A 21,286-nucleotide genomic window follows, 5' to 3' on the forward strand; every position below is an offset into this window, starting at 1 on the left:
TGGCGGAGTTGAAGGCATTTCTGATGTCTAGGGTCGCCACCAGGCAATACTTCTTCGTTCCACCCTTCCATCTGGTTCCTGCGATTGCTTCCTTGGCCGTATCAACAACCAGTTTGATTGCGTCCAGGGTTGATCGTCCTTTCCGGAATCCATACTGATTGTCTGCCAGGAGTGGGTCGACTACTGCTTCAATTCTCTGGTGAATTATGCGTTCGAATATCTTACCCGCTGTATCTAGCATGCAAAGTGGGCGGTAAGATGACGGTTCATCCGGTGGCTTTTTCCCTTTAGGAAGCAGCACTAACCGTTGCTGTTTCCACTTTCGAGGAAAAATCCCTTCTTTGAGGCAGGTGTTGTAAACATCCAGGAATAATGCCGGTGCTGCCTTTATAGCTGTTTTTAAGGCAATGTTAGGGATTCCGTCTAATCCCGGTGCTTTATTATTCCCTACGCGGTTGCAAGCCTCCGTCAGTTCTTCTTCCGTGACAGTTGGAATGTCCTCCAGTTCTCCTTGAGCTAGCTGGTAGTGAAGCTCGCGTTGCTGCGGAAACAGCGCGGTAACGATTCTCTGCAGAAGTTGTGGGCATGTGGGTGCCGGCATTTGTTTGACTTTTAGGTGATTCATGACCACCTTGTACGGCCTACCCCACAGGTCTTTGTCCACCTCGTTGATGAGCTCTTTCCAGCATTGCCTCTTACTATCCTTGATGGCTTTGTTCAGTAATCGACGGGCTTTTTTGTACTCTGCGACCAGCTCCGCAGAGATTGGGTCGTCGATAGCCACGCTGGGATATTCTCCTTTTCTTTAGACACTCTTTCCGAAGAACGCTGATGTGGTCGTTCCACCAGTGTACTGCCGGGCGTTGGCTTATGCTGCATTTCCGGACCATACTTGCGTCACAGGCCTGGACAACTCTTTTCATCAGGTCCTTGGTCATTTCTTCTGCGGGTCCAGTAGTAATCGGTTCACTATTCAGGGCTATTATCAATGTGCTTGTGTCAAAAGACTTCACTTTCCATCCAATGGTATTGAGTGACTTGATTGGTCTTCTTGTATTCCGGTCATGTAATATTTCCCAGAGAATTGCCTTGTGGTCGCTGGCTGTGTAGATATCCATCACCTTCCAGTCGTATTTCCCACTGATGAGGCTGCTGCTGACGAAAGTGAGATCTACAATAGAGCTTGCTTCCCCTTTAGTATAGGTTGGCGTATCACCACTGTTGAGCTGGACTACATCTAGTGTAGAGAAAGCTTCGAGGAGTGCTTTCCTCGCGCATTTGTCTGCTTGCTGCCCCAGTCTACTGCCCAGGAGTTGAAGTCACCGGCAATCGCGACCGGATAATGCTGCTTGGCGTCCTCGGTCAGTTTGTCCAAGAATTCAGTGAATTCAACAATGGATAGGCTAGGTGGTGCATAACAGCTGTAGAAACGGATGCCGTTAACTGTTGCTGCTACAAAGCCGGCATTATCATTGTTAACTACACTCTGGAAGGGATGCTTACCACAAGACCAGATGACAGCCTTGGTGGTGCTGTCAGATTCCCAAGGCTGGGTATTCAGGTATCTATATGGCTCTGCTATCATTACTAAGTCTAACTCTAGTTCTCTTGCTGTTTGCATAAGCAGATCATGTGCAGCTTCGCAATGGTTTAGGTTTAGCTGCAATATCTTCATGTCTGTTTGTTTGTTATCTTCTGGAGTGCCTCTTTAAATACTGGGCACCTGGATGCGCCGGCATGATGAGCCGAGTTCTCCGCACTTTGATCCGCGCATAATACACATTTCGCTGGGTTTTGGCATTCAGCAATCTTGTGTCCCTCTTGTCCGCACCTAATACATAGCTTAGACCGATCCACATTGCTCTTGCACTGGGATCCAAGATGTCCAAAGTGCCAGCACTTGAAACATTGGATTGGTCTCCTCGTAGCTCTGATTCGGCAGTTGGTCCAGCCGATCCGGACTTTACCGCTTCCTGCCAATATCTTGCGCGCTGCAGCTGCTGGTAGTGTCACAACAGCTGTCTGAGTACCTCTGTAGGCCTTATGAATCTTAATTGTCCCTAGTGGTATCTCGCAGGTTTCTCCGATTTCCGTTTGCAATGCAGCCTGAATATCCTCCTTGGTTGTGGTACCGTCAAGATCTCGGATTTCGACGTCTTCCTGTGGCCCTTTGCAGATTACCTTCGCGTCTTCTTGGAGGATGTCCGCGATGGTCTTCTGTAAGGCTTGGCCTCGGTCAGCGCTCTTCCTCGAAAGCGTAATCAGCAAGCTCCCGGTCCTAGTTCTTTGGATCTTATCCACTGTAGTACGGACCTGTTCGTCAGGGACGTCCTGCTTTATTCGCTTCAGAATTTCAGCATACTTTTCCGTCTCTGCGGGGCGGATGATCAGTGCGTCCGGCCTAATCCGTTTGCACGGTTCTTTCCGATTAGGCTCTGGCCTGGACTCTTCCGGCGGTTGCTTCTGGAGCTTTTCTACTGCTTGCTCTCTCTTGGACTTCCTTGACTGGACTTTTTGCCATTCATTCACCTCCTTTTTTCCGCCGTTCTGTGTTACCGCGTTTTTCGGGGGACTTGGTTTAAGGTCCTTCTTCTTCTTAGTACGGCTGGTCATTGAGTCTGGGGAATTTCGTTCTTTCCTTTTCCCAGGCCTGATTTCAGTTCCAGTTTCCTCTCCGTCTCCGACAACTGACTCGACGTCACCCTCGCCACCTGTGTCCATCTCCTCGACAAACGTGTCGGCTTTTGCTGGTGGAACCGCTGTCACACTCGTCTTCATCACGATATTACCGTGTTGTTGTTGGATTTCCTGCCATTCTTGGTCCAGTTTTTTGAACCTTCTCAGGGCACTGCAGATGTTCGTCGACTTCGACTTGATCTCCTTGTGGACATTTTGCTTGGTTTGGAGAAAGTCCTGCAGTCCACAGACTAGCTTCTCCAGATGTGCCAGCGCATCTGTCCTCTTCATCTTTGCACTAAGTAGCAGTGCGTCTTGCTGGGCATGAGGCCCGTTTTCACTCTTGTTTGTTTCCTGTGCATTACTCATACTTTTTAATTTACCAGCGCATCGTACGGAGTGGAGCGGGTTGCCATAACTAGGAACGGGTGTACCCTCGGAGATAGTACTCCTACCCCAGTTCCCTGAGGCCTAGCCGACACTTAGCCAGTCCCGGAATACACGGACGGACTAGACTCGCTCGGAGCGGTGAAGATTCCGATCTCTAACACTCACTGCGTACTTCCTGATCAAGGCCCGAAGTGGCTGGCTCCTGATCCACTGCTGCAACTTACACCTCGGTAGAGCAAGCTCACATCAGCCGTGGCCTGCATCGTCGGAAACTACGATACAGGTTCCGGTCACTCCCAGTGGGTCACAGCAGAGAACGATCGTCTTGTTAGGTCAGTTAGTGCGACCAACCCATTAAAGGGGAGTTTTGTCCACGGGAGCGTATTTTGTTTGGTTATTTTGCTTGGCTCCTACCCGCTGTACCTCATCAACTAAGAGATTAAGTGTCATCCAAGGACAGCGAGCGTTCTCCCATCCGCTCGGGGAGACGCGCCCGGTAGCAGTATCTCTTCTGCCCCGAGTGTGTGTGTGTGTGTGTGTGTGTGTGTGTGTGTGTGTGTGTGTGTGTGTGTGTGTGTGTGTGTGTGTGTGTGTGTGTGTGTGTGTGTGTGTGTGTGTGTGTGTGTGTGTGTGTGTGTGTGTGTGTGTAAGTATGTGAATCACTTATAACTTTTGAACGGTTGAACCGATTTCATCGCGGTTGGTGCCATTCGAAAGGGCTTCGCCAAACTTAGATTTCCTGAGAATTTGAACCGATTCGGACCGATAGATTTTGAGAAATTTTGAAAAATCTCAAAAAAAATTAGAAAAAAATCATTTTTGAAAGTGGTTTTTTTCTTTTAAATATCTCTTAATATCTTTTAAACGGCTCAATCGATCAATTTCAAAAACTAATCAGCTCTTAACGTCAAAAAACCACGCCGATCGGCGCTAATCCGGTCAAAATCGGTTGATTCGTTCGAGAGATAGCGTGAACGAAATAAAACCGAAAAAAACCGAAAAAACTGTTTTTTTCACATAACTTCGTCATTTCTTCTCGGATCGTTTTTAATGATATAGAATAATTTCAGAGGTTAAAAAACTGCGTCGATTGCCGCCAAAAACGTGGAAATCGGTTGATTAGTTCGAGAGATATCCTCGACGAAATATTTGGAAATAAGGATTTTTTCAACATAACTTCGACATTTTTTGGAATAACTTTCAAACAGCTCTACCGATCGATTCCAAAAACTAATCAGCTTTTAACATCATAAAACCACGTCGATTGCCACCAAGCTGGTCAAAATCGGTTGATTCGTTCGAGAGATATCGTGAACGAAAGAAAACCGAAAAAAGTGTTTTTTCAGAGTTACTCCGAAATTTCTAGTTTGACCAATTGAAACTTAGAAATTATTCATAAGGCTTAAAAAACTACGTAGAATGCCGCCAACCGCGTAAAAATCGGTTCATTCATTCAAAAGTTATTGCGGTATGAACATTCAAAAAATAGTGTTCCATGAAACTTCTATCAGACTTTTGAGCTCAAAGAGCTCAAAAGCATAGAAAAGGTATCTTTTTGAGCTCGAAGAGCTTAAAACAACACACAGATTGTTGGTATTAACGGAATTAGCGGGAAGTTGCAGGGATGGCCATTAGGGTCAACCGTTTTCCTAATTTTTTTTTTTCTTGTATACAATCCTAGTAGTTTTTTTTTATATTCATTATGAAATCTACTTCCATTTCGGCTGCCGAATGGCCTTTTTTTTTATTGATGTTGAGAGTTGATTAGATTTTAAAATTGATCAGTGATGCCATTTAAAAGTAATTAAAAAAAAAAAAAACATTTCAAAAAACTTTTTTTTGTAGTTTTTTTTTAGTTTTTTTAAAATGTACTGGTCCGAATCAGTCCAAAGTGTATTCAAAATCTAAGTTTAGTCGAACCCTTTCGAATGGCACCAACCGCGATCGAATAGGTCAAGAAGTTCAAAAGTTATGAGAAGTTTAGATACATACACACACACACACACACACACACACACACACACACACACACACACACACACACACACACACACACACACACACACACACACACACACACCCGTTGGAAGAAGCCAAACTCCCACCGGGCGCGTCTCCAGGTGGCGGTTAGGGGGGGTCCTAACCGGTCGTAAGATCGGCGGATTGGGGCGAAATAAAATAGCCCTCGCGGACCAAATCAGGCATCGGAGCTGAAGAGTAACAGCCACCGTCCGTGTATCCTTGTGGGTTGGAGAAAGCTCGCTGTTCTCCGAGGCAGAGGGTAAGAGCAAAATAAAATAGCTCTCGCGGTAAAAAACGAAAACTCCCCTTTCGGCAGGAAGGGTTGGTCACACCATCTGACCTAGGGTCACGTACGCAAGCGGATACGGTGACACTGCTCAAAAGAGATTTGCGAAATGATCCTTATAGCGCGGTGTACGTGGTAACTCCCGGCATCTACGTGCCGCACCCACGGGAGCAAGAGGAAGCCGATGAAAGAAGCATAGAGGTAGCTGTAAGAGTGATCACCCCTCCACTTCCGGAGGCATCGCGTTCGGAGACGACCTTTTGCTTTGGAGTATCACTCAAAATCATGGAAGAAACGAAAAAACAAGAAAAGGACAGGAGTATTAGTGGGCCTTACGCCCAAGAAGCAGCGATTACAGTAACTGCTGAGATGAAGCGGACGCAAGCGCTGGAACGCCTCGAAAAGCTGACCAGCGAACTGCATGAGTTTGTCCAATCAAAGGTCAATATCCATAAAGAGATAAAGGCCAAGGCAACCGGGGTAGTTAACGCCCTTCGAAGGTTTAAAAAACTGGACGAAGAATGGCAGTCACTCTGACGACTCACTCCTCGTCTTACGCCGGAGAAGAGCAGTCAACTTACTGTGGAGATCTAAGAATCAATGGACACCGGAGGCGATGGTGACGGTGAATCTGATGCTAAAGACGAAGGTCATACTTCCAACAAGTCTAACAAGAGGAAGGACTTGAAACCAAGTCCTCCGAAAAACGTGATGAAGCAGGACGCCGAAAAAAAGACGCGACTGATTGAAAAGATGTCCACACAAGGAAAGAGAAACGGAGGCTAGGCAAAGAACAGCTCTCATAGGAGCCTTCAAAGAAGCCTAGGCCAGAGCCTTAGCGCAAAAAACCGCTCAAATGGATTAGACCCGACGCACTGATTATCCGCCCGGCCGAGAAAACAAAGTACGCCAAGATTCTGCGTCGCATAAAGAAGGACGTCCCTGATGAGCAGGTTTGCACAACGGTGGACAAGATCAACAAGACCAGAAGCGGGGACTTGCTGATTACGATTTCGCGGAAGAGCGTGGACAAAGGCCATGGCCTGCAACAGACCATCGCATACATTCTTAAGGAGGAGGCCAAAGTGATCTGCAAAGGGCCACAAGAAAACATCGAGATCCGAGACCTAGATGACACCACAACAAAGGAGGATATTCAGGCTGCCCTGCATACGGTAACCAAGGAGCTCTGCGAAATACCACCAGAGACAATCAAGATCCGCAAAGCCTACAGAGGTGACCAAACCGCTGTCGTGACACTACCGGCTGCAGCAGCTCAGAAGATATTCGAAGGAAGCGGTAAAATCCGAATTGGCTGGGTCAACTGCCGAATTAGAGCCACGAGAAAACCTACCCAATGTTACAAACGCTGGCGTTTCGGGCACCGGTGATCCCAGTGCAGAAGCAAGACAGATCGATCCAAGCTATGCATCAGATGCGGCTAAGAAGGACACAAGATTGCGGACTGTAAAAACCCAGCGAAGTGTGTATTATACGTGGAAAATAAGAGCGCAGAGAAGGCTGCCCATCATGCCGGCACATACAAGTGCCCGGTATACAAAGAGGCACTCCAGAGAATGGAGTCAGATCGACTGACTGAAGACGCAAAGCAATACTACCCAGTAGCTATAGCAGGGAACTTCGATTCCTGGGCGGTAGACTGGGGCAGCAAGCAGACTAATGCGCGAGGCAAGGCACTACGTGAAGCAATGGCCTCACTGTACGTGGTCCTTCTCAACATCGGTGAGACACCAACATATACCAAGGGAGAGGCTAGTTCGATAATAGACCTCACATTCGTCAGCAGCAGCTTATTAAAAGGAAACTATTTTTGGGAAGTCTTAAACACCTACACCGCCAGCGACCACAGTGCAATACTTTGGGAAATATCGGCTGACCGGAACCTTTAAAGAGCAACTAGACAAACTAATGCAGCTGGATAAAAAGTGAAAGACTTTGATTCGGAAGCTTTGGTAGTAGCCTTAGACAGTGACTCGACCATCATCACAGGAAATGCTGTAGAGAAGACGAAGGACTTAATGACGAGAATTGCCCAGGCGTGCGACACCTGCATGCACCGTAAGCGTGGCATCAATAAAAGACCATCGGTGCACTGGTAGAATGATCAGATTAACGCCCTTCGCACAGCCTGTTACAAAAAGAGAAGATTATCACAGCGTGGCCACCGACGACCTAACTCTGCGGAGCTGGTCGCAGAATATAAAAAGGCCTTTCGAGAACTGAACAACGCCATCAAAGATAGCAAAAGACGCTGTTGGAAGGAACTTGTCGATGAGGTAGAAAAGGACCCATGGGGCAGACCGTATAGGGTCGTCATGACCCACCTGAAGCGCCAGCCAATGCCATCACCTACGTGTCCAAAGCTCCTGGAAAGAATAGTTTCTACGCTGTTTCCTCGACAAAGTAAGTTCGGCTATTCTTCATTGCTACTGAATCGAGAAGACTTTCCACCTGTCACAGAAGAGGAACTGATGGAGGCGTGCAACCGAGTAGGGAATAATAAGGCGCCGGGATTGGATGGAATCCCGAATATTGCTTAAAAAACAGCTAATATAGCAGCGCCAAATCTATTCTTAGATACCTACGATTCGTGCCTCAAAGAAGGGATTTTTCCCAGAAGATGGAAACAGCAAAGACTTGTACTTCTTCCTAAAGGGAAGAAGCTACCGGACGAGCCATCATCCTACCGACCACTCTGTATGCTGGATACAGCGGGTAAGATATTAGAGCGTATAATGCACTAACGAATAAAAGCAGCCATCGATCCACTCCTAGCAGAAGGCCAGTATGGTTTCCGGAAAGGACGATCAACGCTGGATGCGATCAACCTGGGGGTCGATACAGCTAAGGAGGCAATCGCTGGAAAGAGATGGGAACTTAGTGTAGTGTTTCTTCTCCCGCGGTGGGTGTTTGGGGAAAAGCTCCGTTACAATGCTCTCCATCAAGGCAGGAGTGTGTGTGTGTGTGTGTATGTGTGTGTGTGTGTATGCATGTAAACCTCTCATAACTTTCAAACGGCTCGACTGATTTGATCGCGGTTGGTGCCATTTGAAAGGGTTCGACTAAACTTTTATTTCGAGTAAATGTTGGACCGATTCGGACTGATAGATTTTGAGAAATCTTAAAAAAACTGCGAAAAAAAATTTTTTCAAATGTGGTTTTTTTCGATTAACTTTCAAACGGCTCGACCGATCAATTTCAAAAACTAATCAGCTTATAACATCGAAAAACCACGTCGATCGCTATCAAGCTTGTTTAAAATTGGTTGATTCGTTCGTGAGTTATCGTTGACGAACGCAATCGAAAAAAAGTGTTTTTTTCGAATTACACTGAAATTTTTGGTCTGATCAATTTGGGTTTGAAAATACATTATAGAATTTGAAAAACTGCATCGATTGCCGCTAACCGCGTGAAAATCGGTACATTCATTCAAAAGTTATTGCGATTTGAAAATTCAAAAAATAGTGTATTATTAAACTTCTATCAGACTTTTGAGCTCAGGGAGCTCATAACTACACAAAAATCATTTTTTTGAGCTCGAAGAGCTCAAAAACTTAATAAGTGCAATTTTGAGCGCTTAATTACGAAAGTAGCGGGAAGTTGCAGGGATGGCCTTCAGGGTCAACCGTTTTCCTAATTGTTTTTTTTTTATATATTACAAATATGAGATGTATCATATGTCTAAAATATATGGAAAAATTTTTGTGGGTATTCAAATGCAAGGTCTCGGTAAGTCTAACTCCAGGATGAACTTAGATGGTTAAAAATATCATTATCAGACAAAATAAAACGTCACTTCTTAGTTATTGACATTTTTTAAGATATAAGCTTATCCTAATATTTCGCTCATCGAGATCTTTCATTTAAGTACGCACACGATTTTTTTCATATATTTTATATACCTATATGATATTTCTCATATTTGTGGAATATATAAAATATATGAAAAATTCGTGTGGACTATATAAATATTACTATAATGTAATATAGCTATAGACGTCATTTATTCAAGTTTAGAGAAAATTCAATTGATTTAAATAATGTTAGCTAGAGATAAAGCTTTATAATTTTCAAATGTAGTCTATATTTACACTCCAATGTCTGATTCATCGTGTCCATAGATCTCATTTATTAAAAAAATCGAATTTTCCCGGAAAAATGTCAAAATAGCGAGGTGCCCTGAGGCGGGGGGTCAGAATACACCAAGAGATATGTATCACAAATAATAAGCAGATTTTTCTATCGAATAATTATGAAAACTTTATTTAGTTAAATAAAATAAAACGAATTAATTTTTACATAAAAATTTATAACAAAAAAATCAGTTTCAATTGACGGTGGAGAGGCCAGTTGTCACTTATCCTTCTCCAGGTCACCCAACAATTAACCAAAAATACTAAATAAACAAAAAAATGACTTGGAAGGTAACTCTTAGCCTCCCAAGCAGCCCGCAGCTTTTCCTCAGGCTGGGTTAGTGCACGGTTTTGGACGCCAGCTATTCTTTATCAGGAAATAGCAAACCTCAGATTTTCCAGGGCCAATCTGCAGGTATTCAAGGGAAAGATAAATAATATACTAATATTAGGATAGTCCTAAGAAAGAAGGAAGTAATTCACATAAATTAAAATATTAGTAAGTCAGCCGCAAATATCAATAATAAAACAAATAAACTATTTATTTAACGAATTTCCTTAGGAATTTCCTCAAGTCCAGAGCCGAATCCCTCTATCGGGTAGACTATATAATAATAATGATAATGTTGTTGCGTACAATTATTAATTTTAATCCAATATTATAATCTACAAATGTCAATTGTCGTTTCAGTATTTTAATTTTAACGCAAATAATTACAACAAAAATAATTCCATAGTGAAATAAAATATTATCAATTTCAATTACGTTTTAAAATATAAATAACACTTCAATTATCGATTTTTGCCATTAATGGTCAGTATAATATTATTTAATGGCTTCGACGTTCAAAAAACAAAGAAAAATAACTTGAGAAATCTTAAACAAAATAAAGATAATAATAATTAACGATGACGTAATATCTCAATTTAAAAGATTGCTAGCTATATCGAGGACCCAACACGCGGCTTTCAGGACAGGTACAAGTATTCGCTTATGATAATAACCCTTACTCGCTACGGGATCGACCGACAAATCGATAACGATTTTAATAAGCAATAAATGAACAAATTACTCAAGCCAGGAGACAGCAGTATACGGATAATAATTTTAGCTCAATTTGCGAGTACTCACCAAAAAGGGTCTCATAACAAGGCGCTAGATCCACACTCTTCACACTATGCGAGCTCCCGCGTTTCTACCTCACACCAAGCGGGCTACCGCGTGTCTGCTTAATTTTTGTCACCGTAAACCGTTCGAGGCCTTGTGTTCGACAACGAGGTTCGAATCCCAGTCCAAGCTATCTAATAATTTTTTTTCTCGCATATTCTATAAACTCACATTAAGATTATCCTCTCCACATTCCTTTCTCAATCCTTTTCTACCAATATCCTGTTGCGTAAATGTGGAACGCTTCACGTAATAATAACCGTAACTCCTATTCTTTCCCGCTTCACAGCATTATTTATATTTGTAATTATAACGAGTTATAATCCTAACCATATTGTAACCAAAGTAACCATATTGTAACGAGGCCCAAATTTAATAGTCTCTTTGCTCGCGATGGATATTATAGGGCTTCAACCGTGCGAGTAAATGTTATGATTTATTACCAATAATCAATATTATAAAACTTGAACATTTCCTTTGTTACCTGTCCCGATACCCATCGTTGGACCTTGTATTGGCTCGAGAAGCTGAAACAAGCTTATAATAAAATTAGGTACTATATTACAATGATTTACGGCGATGTATACAAACAATAAAAATTAGTAAAACGGTTCACCCTAAAGGTTATCCCTGCAACTTCCCACTAATTCCATACCTAGGCGCTTAAGGGAGTATTCTACTGTAGAATTTTGAAAAAATCGAAAATTTTTTTTTTCATATTTTCAAAGTTTAGATATTCAAAAATATGTCATTAAAAGGATTTTTTAAAATTCCTATTATTTCATGAGTTATAGCCGTTTTAGTGACGTGACATCGGTTCCGGTCCGACCGCTACAAGTTAACAAAAGACGGTAGGCGTTCCTGAGTCCCTACTTATGTCCTTTATCCTACTTTCAAGGGCATTCTTAATATTAACCCCTACAATGATAACCCGGTAGTAGAAAAAAAGGAGTGTGTTGGGCATGTTAAAAAACGCATGGGTTCACGGTTACGTAAAGCAAAAAAAGATAATAAAGGTATTGGTAGCAAAGGCGCTAGTAAACTCACTGATAAGCTTATCAATGAATTGTCTTTATATTATGGTTTGGCAATTCGTTGAAATCCAGATTCTGTTGAAGACATGAAGAGAGATGTTTTGACGCAAACTCTCCAAGAAGGAGAGTTTCCGTAATTATTTTGTTCTTCTTGATTATTTAGGATCAGGATCAGGAATTCTAATTTTAAAATAAAACACTCGATGTTGGGGTGAATAATTATAACTAATTTATTCCCCAATGGGAGAAAACTCTAGCAATGACTAGAGAAAAACTCCTCGAAGATAGATACAGATGCGTATGATGTGAAACTGTGTGTGTGTGTAAGTATAAATAATTGTACTAGGCGCACAATAGGGGTGAGAGATGATCTCAGCCGCCGTTAGGTTGTTGAGGTCAACCGTCAACCTGCTGATAAAGATCCGAGAGGATCAAATGTTTTTATGAATTGAGAATATGAAATAGTTAGTTAGTTAAATTGAGATCAGTTGAAAGTTAATTATTTAGATTAAATATGTTTCGTGATAATAATTGGAACTTAAATTGGTTGAATTTAATGCAAATATTCACACGAGTCTAGATCAATTATAATGTCAATATTTAACACGTGGGAAGCACTACGTTTGATAATTTGTTCTACAAGATAATTTTTATTATGAAGTTAAATTTATTAGAAATTTATTTTATTTTTAATTATGTCCAAAGAGACTTGAAATTAAAACAATTAATTAAAGATGATGAAATCACGCTTCTTTATTTCACGGCGTGCAAGTTAAACAATGGCTGCGATGCCAACAAACTACTGAGTCACAAGTATCAAATTTAAATTTAATTATTCTGAAATTATATTATTTTTTACGGCGATAAAGAACACAAATTAATAATTTAATGAATTGAATTGAAATCAAATAGCGAATGTACTGTTATATAAATTATTGAACAAAGAAAAAGGCACAAAGTAGGATCAGTGTTAGTGAGGCTAGCGGGTATATTGTGTCGGTTACAAGTCCCAAACACAACTGAACTGTGCATATGGCGTCTGGCGCCTCGTGCTTCGTGCCGGCCGGGCTTCTTCCCGCTAGCTCATGGTGCGCAGGTGCGGCAGCCATTACAAACGTGTTATTGGACGTGTTCGTGGTAAACAGTCATAGAAATGACTCTTGTCAAGTCTTGAGTATAGTTAGGGTTTAGTATAGTCATGAGAGTCAGGGTGACCAACTCTCCTTTGCCTTGGCGGCAAAACAAGAGATGTGTGGGCAACCTACTTTCATAAAATTCCAACTAACGAAAATCCTCAGCACATGAATTGTTCATCTAGTTGATGCAAGTATCAGAAGGCAATAGAAGACGGCACTATTGACGAATTTGACCACAAAAATCCTCCTCTAAATGACAAAGTTCTAGAAGTAATAAAACCAATTTATGAAAGTTTATCAGCTGATTCTTTATTGGAACGATGTTTGGGTTCTGAAACCCAAAATGATAACGAATCTTTAAATTCGTTAATTTGGACTTTTGCTCCGAAGCACATTCACGCTGGACCGAAGACAATTGAAATTGCCACTTTCTTCGCAGTTAGTATTTTTAATGAAGGTTTTATGCCTATATTAAAATTCTTAGATGTTATGAGAATCACGATTGGCCCAGAAGCTAATGCTTTTGCAGCGAGACGGGACGAAGCGCGTATCGAGCGCTCGGAACTCCGGACTTCAGAGGCATCAAAGGAGGGTAGAACTGCACGTCTTCACAAGAGAACATCGGAGAATGAGCATTTTGAAGTAGAGGAAGGATTCTTATATGGAGCAGGAATCGCCAACTAAAAATATGTAAGTATTCTGTACCATACATTCTACAAGTCAAATTGTCGAAAACTTGTCTCAATACGTTGAACGCGTTTTTCTCAAAACTACTTTTTTCGAGCTGGCGGTAAGGATATCTCGAGTTCAAATAAACTGATTTACTTCAAATTTGAAGAGGATGTTCTCTATACGTCGCTTCATCTCGTGAACCTTGCCCAAAACTATAACTTCTCATTTAGTATTTTTAAAAAATTCGGAATTGTTAAAAGAATATGAAAAAAAAAATTTTTTTTTCAAACTGCCATTTTAAAAAAAAATTTTTTTTTAACTTATCCAAAGGTTATACGATAGCGGCATCTATAATAATTAAGAATTCGTCTGTTTTTTATGTTTCAGATCACCAGGAGGATTGGAATAATGCACGCCAGGACACCCTCTTTTTTTTTGACCCCCCAGTTTGACTGCTCATAACTTTGTCAATTTTAATTTTTTTTTTTAAATAATTTTTTTATGTAATAATAAAACATCAATAAACAAATGATAAAAAAATTGATTATAAAAATATTTTTTGTTTCCTTCGTACAGCGCTTCTAAAACCGGGCGAAATTCATGCCTTTACAGTAGAATACTCCCTTAAAATTGTACTTATGACGTTTTTGAGATTTTTTAGCTCAAAATATAATTTATGTGATATTTTGAGCTCGCTGAGCTCAAAGAGATATTATTTCTATGCATTTGAGCTCTTCGAGCTCAAAAGTCTGATAGACGTTTCATAGAACACTGTTTTTAGAATTTTCAAACCGCAATAACTTTTGAATGGATCAACCGATTTGCACGCGGTTGGTGACATTCGATGAAGTTTTATCAGCCTCATAAAGTATTTTCAGATTTTAATTGATCAAATTGAAAATTTCGGAGTAATTCCGAAAAAAACACTTTTTTCGGTTATCTTTCGTTCACGATATCTCTTGAAGGAATCAACTGATTTCTACCAGCTTGATGGTGATCGACGTAGTTTTTTATTATTTATAGCTGATTAGTTTTTAGAATTGATCGGTGAAGCCATTTAAAAGTTATTAAAAAAAACCACATTTGAAAAAATTTTTTTTCTTAGTTTCTTTAAGATTTCTCAAAATCTACTTATCCGAATCGGTCCAAGTTATACTCAAAATCTAAGTTTGGACAAGCCCTTTCCAATGGCGTCAACCGCGATAAAATCGAATGAGCCGTTCAAAAGTTATAAGCGGTTCACATACTTTCACACACACACACACGCACACACACACACACACACACACACACACACAGTGACAACCTTGCGGGAGTAGTCAGGGAAGCTTCCTACGACCTTCAGACGTCTAGATCTGATGAAAACTCGATTTTTGCAAAACGGGGTGAAAACAATAACTTCCCGATTTTTGAAAATCTTCTATTTTCTTAGCGGGATGTTAATAATAATAAATTATAAATAATTCACTATAAATATCTGAAATAAAGTAAAAAAGTTTGGAAAATCCAAAAGTGCACGCCTCGTAACGCTCATTCATTTTTTAAGAAAAAAATTGTGTAATTGATTAAAAAAAAAAAAAATTAGGAAAACGGTTGACCCTGAAGGCCATCCCTGCAACTTCCCGCTAATTCCATACTTAGGCGCTTAAAATTGCACCAATGACGTTTTTGAGCTCTTCGAGCTCAAAAATACAATTTATGGATTATTTTGAGCTCTCCAAGCTCAAAGAGATTGTTTTCCTATGCTTTTGAGCTCTTCGAGCTCAAAAGTCTGATAGGGATTTGATGACACTATTTTTGGAATTTTTAAACCACAATAACTTTTGAATAAATAAACCGATTTTCACGCGGTTGGTAGCATTCGACGCAATTTTTCAAGCCTCACGAAGACTCTTAAATTTTGAATCGATCGCGCTAGAAATTTTGGAGTTATTCCGAAAAAACACTTTTTCGGTTTTCTATCGTTCACGATATCTCTCGAACGAATCAACCGATTTTGACCGGACTGGTGGCGATCGACGTGGTTTTTTGAGGTTAAGAGCTGATTAGTTTTAAAGTTTTAAAGAGCTGATCAAGCCGTTTAAAAGTTATTCCAAAAAAACCACATTTGAAAAAAATTTTTTTTTTAGTTTTTTTAAGATTTATCAAAATCTGTTGATCTGAATCGGTCCAAATAGTATTCAAAATCTAAGTATCGTTAAGCCCTTCCGAATGGCACCAACCGCGATGAAATCGGTCAAGCCGTTCAAAAGTTATAAGCGGTTCACATACTTTCACACACACACACACACACACACACACACACACACACACACACACACACACACACACACACACACACACACACACACACACACACAACACACACACACACACATACACACATACACACACACATACATACAGACACCGTGACAACCTCGCAGGGATAGTCAGGGAAGCTTCCTGTGATCTTCAAACGTCGAGATCTAATGAAAACTCGGTTTTTGCAAAACAGGGTGAAAACAATAACTTCCCGATTTTTGAAAATCTTCGATTTTCGTAGCGGGAAGTTAAAAATTAGAAAAACGGTAGACCCTGAAGGCCATCCGTGCAACTTCCCGCTAGTTCCATACCTAGGTGCATAAAACTGCACTAATGACGTTTTTGAGCTCTTCGAGTTCAAAAATACAATTTTTGTGTTATTTTGAGCTCTTCGAGCTCAAAAGTCTGATAGAAGTATCATAGAACAATATTTTTTAAATTTTCAAACCTCACTAACTTTTAAATGAATAAACCAATTTTCTCGCGGTTGGCAGTATTTGACGCAATTTACGATATCTATAGATAGTAATTTGCTAATTAAATTGTGAATGGAAATTTTTGTTTTTCAACCATGAATTATTCCTATCAGCAATATTTCTTTATGGTTTTTTTGTAACAATTTTAAGATCGTTTTTGTAAAAACGCTTGAACAGTTCCAGCAATATTAAGGCTTTCGGCCTTTTTGTTGGTTCGTGTTCAAAACATGCACTTACATGCTCACGGATAGATATAGGTATTTCTGCTAAACCACTTGGCTTCGTTAATTTCAAAATAGTTTTTCGTAAATTTGGAAGTGTGAAGATTAGAGTAACATCTCAAACACTTTTTTCGGAGAAAAGTTCCGTGATGCAACAAGCCATAGACCACACATCAGAGTGCACTGTTCTCGGTTCATTATCTATTAATATCTCTGGTGCCATATAAATTGTTGTGCCATGGAAATTTTGACCAACTGTTGTGTTTAAAGGTGGCATAATATCACAAATTTTACTTAACCCTAGATCACAAATTTTTACTTCAAAATTTTTATTAATCACGATGTTATCAGGCTTTAAATCTTTGTGAAGGACAACTGGATTTAGCTCATGAAGGTAGGAAATACCTTTGCGAATTTGTAAAGAAATTAATTAATTTCTATTTTTTTTCACTGCGTATTCTAAATCATGTTCTACATCAAAAATAAACGATGTTAGACTAGAGCTTTGGAAATACTCCATTATAATGTAAGTTTTTAAATCTGTAAAACATACAGCCATTATTGAAATTATATTGGGGTGTCTGATTTTGTCCATTACATTAATTTCTCGTAGCAAATACATAATTTTATCATTAGGATTTAAACATTTGACGGCGACTCAGGTACCATGCCAAGTCGCTAATTTAACGCAGCCGAATGAACCTCGTCCAAGGATATTATCAGTAAATTTAATTTGGTCTTCTTCAATAGTTGGTATCGATAGGTTTAAATTACTTCATCTTCCTTTTTAGATACTGGTGTTGGCAGTTCAGTATAAGCTGAATTTTTTATTAAGACGTATGGAGCCGACATCGTTATCTTTTTTATCTATTGAGATATGGTTTACCAAAGTAATGCTTGAAGATCCTTTCTTATTTGATACAGAAAAACGTAGTCGCGATCCAGCTACCGGAACCTTTGATAAAGATTTGTGATTGAAATTAAGCTGTGTTGACGTCGTAGCTTTTTCCTGTGATACAAATTTTACACTATCTTTACTTTTTACAAAAGCATGATTTTCTTGAATCGTAGTTAATTTCTGTGGCACACTTTTCACAATATCTCCACTTTTTATGGAAGCATGCTTTTCTTGAGTCGTAGTTAATAAAAGTAGTCGTAATTGAGAATTTCTGCATTTCAATTTACTGTGACAAAACTCCCAAAATGTAAACTTCTTTCCTATTGGTGCAGTGAATCTGTCGAAAATTTCCCCATTAGAATTTGCTAACTGGATCAATGAATTACCCCAATTATTATCGTTATATATATTTTTCATAGCCTCAACTGCTAATTTTTTTATTTCATCATAAGAACAGTATCCCACGGTAGGGATCTCTCATTTGCTTAAAAACATCTTCGTTAGCATTTGCTTTGTCCTTCCACCCGATTGACACAATTCTTGTTTTTTTTATTTGCTGCAATAAAATAATTAAAAATAAACAAAATTAAAAACTACTATACAGTTTGATATAAGATAAATGCATAATTGATTTGAATAATAACTTTCAGAGAAATATTCGAATCTCAAAGTTATTAAATATTATTTGATTGTCTAGTACATTATTTATAATTTTCTTACTTTATTTTCGTGAATATCCTGGTCTGTTAAATTTTCATCCCGTTTCCTCTCAAAGATATCCATTATTTGATGGATTCTTTTTCGTTTTAAATCATTTTGGTTATGCTCTGATGGAATGTAAACAAACTATTAGATGTTATGAATTAACTTAATGTAAATAAACATAAATATTGTAAATCATTTATTAATTTAACTAAGCTTTTAGAATATTCACAGAATAAACTTCATATTCCGTAACACCTGGTATTAATTCAAATTCATCATTATTTAATGTAAGGCCGCATTTTACGTTTTCTTTCTTGAAGTACGTGAGTCCACTTACATGAGGAAAATAAGCTCGGACCGTTGTTAAACTCAATTTATTATTTGACATTGATAAATGAACAGCAGCTTTGTCAACCTTAATTTTAACAAAATTAATTGTCAAAATTTCAATAAGTAACTGATTATTACTGTTTATTATCACGTTATAATGTTACTTAGCTTTGGCTTCTCTACAAATAAACGTAAACAACAATTATTCCATTGCTTACTATTATTGTACATTTTCGTGTAAAAATGGCGCCAATACAAGCTAAAATCACTTCCCAAGCCCGAGAAAATTGGAGACCAAATATCAACATTAACAATCCAACCTACCTCAAAATACCTCGTGTCAGAGCCATCGTTTGATGAATATTTTCTCGCTGAACAAGACTACATCAACAGTTGCAAGCCCATCGGACCAAACATGACATGTCCACCGGACCTTCCGTCTAAAACAACCAAGTTGGAGAATGAGGTAGATTGTGGAATGAAATTGTTAATAGACCCAAAAAATGAAAATCTACGGGAATGTAATATAAGAATAATTCCAAAATACAAATTGACTTGGATAAAAATGAAAGAGAAAAAGACCTAGGCATATTCAACGTGCAAGGAAGAAAACATTCAATGGAGATGTCCAGGAAAACAGCCGAAAATCACGAAATTAATGGAACTGGGCTGATACACATCCAACAAGGATGCCAAGTAACTTGTAATGAATACACAATTCGAGGGATCGCCAGAGAGTCAACAAAAATAGACCTCATCGCCTCGAGTTTTCACCTATCATTAGGAACATTGAACTCGAGTCTAAAAATCAACAACGCAGATCCAAATTTATTCACACAAAGTCAAAACCCAGCTACTATTATCGACAAATTCGAACCTTAGGGTCAGGAGCTAGAAGAAAACGAAGAAAAAATGTCACTAATATCCCTGGACCATCAAAAAGAAGAAACTAACCGGAAAATAACTATCGGATCGGTATCAACGACTGAAATAATATCACTTATCATAAGGGGGATAGCTATACAGAAAACTATCCGCCGATTCCTATCCAAACCTCGCCAGGCCAGCAGATAAGACGAAAAACCAGTCGTAATCGAGCTGAAAACAATCGAAGAAAAAACATCAGATCTGTCAGAAGTTAACAAACCACTTCCAACAAGAACCGACACCGACAACGAGAAGAACGTCTCCATGGCAACAAAAGTAACAACTAAAGAAGCTCCTGAGACCATCGAAGCATTAAGAAAGTCAAAAACATTCCGACTAAGAGACTACAAATCACTGATCTAGATGACAACCCCAGCATTAACATCGTAGAACTTAAGGTTATTAATTAAGAAATTATTGCATAAACAAACTGATGGCTCCTTTGCGGAAAAGTAAGAGAATAACTTAAAATGATAATAGAAATTTTTCTTTTCTATTAAGAAATTTCGTTTTAACAAAAAATTTAAAAATTGCCAAAAACGAGTCAACAGTTTGTATAAACAGTTTAATTCAAGATATCTAAATAAAATTTTTATTTTTATATTAAAAAAAATTTTTTATGTATAATAATTATACTTTATAAATAATAACTTTAAGAAAATTGAGCTAGCGTCACCCATATAAAATCTTTCCAAATTACAAAATCATAAAAATTTTTTTTTTTCACAATTCTTATTTCGAACGCTTAACATTCAATAAGAATAAATATAAGTAATTTAGAGGATAGGGAGAGTCATCTAACAGCAATTGTAATAGAGCCGCAAAGTCAGGTAAGGTAACTTACCAACGCCCGCTCGATCGCAACTGGATCCCGATAAGCCACGCCCCAGCCGTGCCGCTTCTCACACACACACGCTTTACTTACACATACTCACTAACTCTTTTATAAGAGCAATTTTTTTGAATAAGACAAACAAATATACATACATACCTCCAATAATTTCATTCTTTAATTTACAAAAAATTTAATCTTCTTACAATAATCGTTTATTCTTACAAAAAAATACTAAATAATCATTATAACATATCGATTTTTTTTATTTTTCCTTTTTTTTTTTTCGTCTTTCTTTCCTCCCAAACTCGGGAGATTTTCTAATTATTAACGAAAAATTTTAACATACCTTTTCCATTTCTATAACTGTTACTATAACTACTTCTATCTAATTTAATACTCTATTTCTAAATAAAACTATTTAGAAGATAGGAGAAGAGGCATGGGAAATTAAAAAAAGAAAAGAAAGAACAATCGAATTCCAAAATAGAATTTTTTTTTTATTTTTATCAAAAAAAAAAGGGGGAGAGAAAGAGAATTTTAAGAACAATTTTTTTCTTTTCTCTCTAATAAATAACTACGGAATTTATTTTATTAAATAAACTTCAACTACAATAGTGCTAAGACGGCATGGCACTCACGTGTAACGTGTCGATTATTTAATTTTTCCATTAAGGTAAAATTATCTTCACTGTTACAATACTTTAGTTTATTCTAAGCGAAAGAATAGCTCGCCGGGAACCAGGTTTTTCATCAAAGATAACCCTCAGTTTTAAAATGAATTAAATTTTGTTTTTATTTAACGAAATTATAAAATGGAATAATATAATGAAGAAAATAGCGATCTCCAGAGAGATCAACTCCGCTACTAACTCTGCACGCCGGATTCTCCTGGGTACTTTCGCCGCGGGCCTTGCGTTAAACTCCGCCGTGCCTCTCCAGACCTTGAATTAGGTTCACCGTCACTGGACCTTGACTCCGTCGTTGACACCGCTCCAACACCTGGACGGCTTCCCGTCTCCCGATTTTGTCGCTGCCCCTTTGATTGGTGTTGT

The 21,286-nt window shown here is 38.9% G+C and overlaps 1 protein-coding gene and 1 long non-coding RNA gene across 2 annotated transcripts in view; one reads left to right on the plus strand and one right to left on the minus strand.

Annotated features, from left to right (window-relative positions):
• The window catches only part of LOC123275345 (patj homolog), a gene marked incomplete in the record, with an annotated part of 555,954 nt that overhangs the window by 115,240 nt on the left and 419,428 nt on the right, over positions 1 to 21,286 (plus strand).
• Positions 377 to 12,055, minus strand: LOC123275363. The gene is made up of 3 exons (XR_006511672.1): positions 12,043 to 12,055; positions 5,632 to 5,637; positions 377 to 664 (listed from the first exon to the last, which is right to left on the minus strand). It is a non-coding gene; the product is annotated as an uncharacterized LOC123275363 (long non-coding RNA).

This window comes from Cotesia glomerata, linkage group LG1 (assembly GCF_020080835.1).
Source record: "Cotesia glomerata isolate CgM1 linkage group LG1, MPM_Cglom_v2.3, whole genome shotgun sequence".
Classification (NCBI taxonomy): Eukaryota; Metazoa; Arthropoda; class Insecta; order Hymenoptera; family Braconidae; genus Cotesia; species Cotesia glomerata.